Below are 4,592 nucleotides of genomic sequence, written 5' to 3'. Positions count from 1 at the left end.
CTCTTCCACCTACCCCCGCCACAGCCTCACCCCTGCCACAACCTCAGCCTTATGAGCAGGAGCAGGCCATACGGCCCCTCAGGCCTGCTCCGCCATTCAATAAGATCATGGTTGATCATCGACCTCAACTCCACTTTCCTGCCCGATCCCCATATCCCTTGATTTTCCCAGAGTCCAAAAATCTATCTATCTCAGCCTTGAATATACTCAGCATTCACAGCCCTCGAGGGCAGAGAATTCCAAAGATTCACAACCCTCTGAGTGAAGATTCCTCCTCATCTCGGTCTTAAATGGCCTACCCCTTATCCTGAGACTATGCCCCCTAGTGCTCGACACTCCAGCCAGGGGAAACAACCTCTCAGCATCTACCCTGTCAATCCCCTTCAGAATCTTGTGTTTCAATGAGATTACCTCTCATTCTTCCAAACTCCAGAGAGTGCAGGCCCATTCTACACAATCGCTCATCATAGGACAGCCCTCTCATCCCAGGAATCAATCTAGTGAACCGCCTCTAAGGCAAGTATATCTTTCCTCAGATAAGGAGACCAAAACTGTGCACAGTACTCCAGGTGTGGTCTCACCAAGGCCCTGTACAATTGTAGCAAGACTTCCTTACTCTTATACTCCAACCCCCTTGCAATAAAGGCCAACATGCCATTTGCTTTCCTTATTGCTTGCTGTACCTGCATGCTAACTTTGTGTTTCTTGCACAAGGACACCCAAATCTCTCTGAACACCAACATTTGAAAGTTTCTCACTATTTAAAAAATATTCTGGTTTTCTATTCTTCCTACCAAAGTGAATAACCTCACATTTCCCTACATTATTCTCCATCTGCCACCTTATTGCCCACTCACTTAGTCTATCTATATCCCTTTGCAGACTCAGTGTTCTCCTCACAGTTTACTGTCTCACCTATATTTGTATCATCAGCATACTCGGTCCCTTCATCTAGGTCATTAATATAGATTGTAAAAAACTGAGGCCCCAACACTGATCCTTGCGGTACCCCACTAGTTACAGCCTGCCAAACTGAAAAAGATCCGTCTTTCCCTACTCTCGGTTTTCTGTCTGTTAACCAATCCTAAGAACATAAGAACATAAGAAATACGAGCAGGAGTAGGCCAATCGGCCCCTCGAGCCCGCTCCGCCATTCAATAAGATCATGGCTGATCTGATCCTAACCGCCAATCCACTATCACAGAACCATCTCCTGAATCTAACAGAATTAGACACACGAAATAGGAGCAGGATCAGGCTACACGGCCCCTGGGCCTGCTCCGCTACCCACAGGGCCATGACCGATCCGAACCTAGACTCATATCCAAATTCCTGCCCGCTCCCCATAACCCTTAATTCCCTTTACTTCTAGGAAACTGTCTATTTCGGTTTTAAATTTATGTAATGATGTAGCTTCTACAGCTTTTTGGGGCAGCATATTCCATGGACCTACCACCCTGAGTGAAGTAGTTCCTCCTCATCTCAGTTTTGAAAGAGCAGCCCCTTATTCTAAGACTATGCCCCCTAGTTCTAGTTTCACCCATCATCTGGAACATCCTCCCCGCATCCACCCGATCCAACCCCTTCACAATCTTATATGTTTCAATAAGATCGCCTCTCATTCTTCTGAACTCCAATGAGTAGAGTCCAAATCTACTCAACCTCTCCTCATATGTCCATCCCCTCATCCCCGGGATTAACCGAGTGAACCTTCTTTGTACTGACTCGAGAGCAAGTATGTCCTTTCTTAAGTATGGACACCAAAACTGTATGCAGTATTCCAGGTGCGGTCTCACCAATACCTTGTACAACTGAAGCAATACCTCCCTATTTTTATATTCTATCCCCCTAGCAATGAAAGCCAACATTCCATTGGCCTTCTTAATCACTTGCTGCACCTGCATACTAACCTTTTGAGTTTCGTGCACCAGGACCCCCAGATCCCTTTGTACTTCAGTACATTCCAGTTTCTTGCAATTAAGATAATAACTTGCTCTATGATTTTTCCTGCCAAAGTGCATAACCTCACACTTTCCAGCATTGTATTCCATCTGCCAAATCTCTGCCCACTTACTTAGCCTGTCTATGTCCCCTTGCAGGTTTTTTATGTCCTCCTCACTCACTACTTTCCCTCCCATCTTAGTATCATCTGCAAACTTTGATATGTTACACTCGGTCCCCTCCTCCAAATCGTTAATATAGATTGTAAAGAGTTGGGGACCCAGCACTGACCCCTGCGGAACACCACTTGTTACTGATTGCCAGTCTGAGAATGAACCATTTATCCCAACTCTCTGCCTTCTGTTAGATAGCCAATCCTCTATCCATGCCAGGATATTACCCCCAATCCCGTGATTTTTTTATCTTATGCAATAATCTTTTGTGTGGCACCTTGTCAAATGCCTTTTGGAAGTCTAAATACACTACGTCCACTGGTTCCCCTTTATCCACCCTATATGTTACTTCCTCAAAGAACTCCAGCAAATTTGTCAAACATGACTTCCCCTTCATATTTCCTGATTGATACTCCGTCCAACAGAGTTGCAACTGTTCGGAGGCCTATAGACTACGCCCACTAGTGTTTTTTTCCCCTTATTATTCCTTATCTCCAACCAAACTGTTTCATTATCCTGATCTTTTGACCCAATATCATTTCTCTGTATTACAGTGATTCCTTCCTTTATTAACATAGCCACCCCACCTCCCCTTCCTTCCTGCCTGTCCTTCCTGATCATTAAATAACCTGGTATGTTTAATTCCCAGGCATTGTCACCCTGCAGCCATGTTTCTGTAATGGCCACAAGATCATACCCATATGTAGTTATCTGTGCCATTAACTCGTCTATTTTGTTACGAATGCTACGTGCATTCAGATAGAGAACTTTCATATATGTTTTGTGACACTTAGTTCCTGCTTTTGCCCTTTTTATTACTTTACCTTTTACTCCATACCTTCTGCCCCTTCCTGACACGCTCTGGTTTTTAATTTCCCCACTGCTACCTAAGTCTATGACCTTCTCTGTTGTCATTTTTATTATTTGCTCTCTAGGAACCTCCCCCCCCCACTAGTTAGTTTAAAGCCCTCTCTACAGCCCTAGTTATATGATCCGCCAGGACTCTAGTCCCAGCACTGGCCAAGTGAAGCCCATCCCAACGGAACAGTGCCCTCCTGCCCCAGTACTGGTGCCAGTGTCCCAGGAAGCAAAACCCATTTCTCCCACACCAGTCTTTGAGCCACGCATTTAACTCTCTAATTTTATTTGTTCTAGCCAAATTCGCTCGTGGCTCAGGTAATAATCCAGAGATTATTACCCTTGTGGTTCTGCTTTTTAATTTGGCCCCTAGCTGCTCAAACTCCCTCAGCAGAACCTCCTTGTCCTATCTATGTTGTTGGTACCAACATGGACCACGACAACTTGATCCTCCCCCTCCCGCTCCAAGTTTCTCTCCAGTCCAGAGGAGATGTCCTTAACCCTGGCACCGGGCTGGCAACATAACCTTCGGGACTCTCGCTCTCGGCTGCAAAGAACTCTATCTATCCCCCTAACGATACTATCCCCTACCACTACAACATTTCTTTTAACTCCCCCCACTTGAAGGGCCCCCCGCTCCACGGTGCTGTGGGCAGTTTGCTCATCCTCCCCGCAGTCCCTGTTCCCATCCTCACAGGGAGTAAGAGCCTCGAACCTGTTGGACAAGGGCAAGGGCTGCGGCTCCTCCAACACTACCTCCTGGATCCCCGTACCTGCCTCACTTCTAGTCACACCATCCTGACCCTGGCCACGGACTACATCTGAATTCAATAATCTAATTGGTGTGACTACCTCGTGATACAGAGTCCAGGTAACTCTCCCCCTCACTGATGTGTCTCAGTGTTTGAAGCTCGGACTCCAGCTCTTCAACACGGAGCCGGAATTCCTTGAGCAGCCAACACTTACTGCAAATGTGATCACCGCGAGCATCAATGGTGTCCACCAGCTCCCACATATTGCAGCAACAACACATCACCTGATCTCCCATTCTATGTAATTAATTAAATTTGATATTTTTAAATACCCTCTGTCCCGATTCTAGATGATGAATATCGCACCTTAGAAACTATAAACCAAAGAGATTTAAGCTTAAAAAGGGAGAAATATTTACCAACCAATCACTTACCCGCTTTCTGGTGACGTCACACTTGGATTACTTTTTACCTCTCTCCTTCCCTCCGAGTCCCCAGACTGGAGACTGGTAGGCCTTACCTGGTCTCTGGGGCTTTTATAGCCCCGCTGCTGCCGCTCGAGATTCCCGCCAACGCTGTGAGGCCTTACCTGGGTCTCTGGGACTTTTATAGCCCTGCTGCTGCCGCTCGAGATTCCCGCCGACGCTGTGAGGCCTTACCTGGGTCTCTGGGACTTTTATAGCCCCGCTGCTGCCGCTCGAGATTGCCGCCGACGCTGTGAGGCCTTACCTGGTCTCTGGGGCTTTTATAGCCCCGCTCTGCCGCTCGAGATTCCCGTCGACGCTGTGAGGCCTTACCTGGTCTCTGGGACTTTTATAGCCCCGCTGCTGCCGCTGAATTCCCGCCGACGCTGTGAGGCCTTACCTGG

The sequence above is a fragment of the Somniosus microcephalus genome, chromosome 12 (genome assembly GCF_052327205.1).
Source record: "Somniosus microcephalus isolate GS21.2 chromosome 12, FLI_Smic_1.0, whole genome shotgun sequence".
Classification (NCBI taxonomy): domain Eukaryota; kingdom Metazoa; phylum Chordata; class Chondrichthyes; order Squaliformes; family Somniosidae; genus Somniosus; species Somniosus microcephalus.
This window is presented reverse-complemented; position numbering follows the sequence as displayed.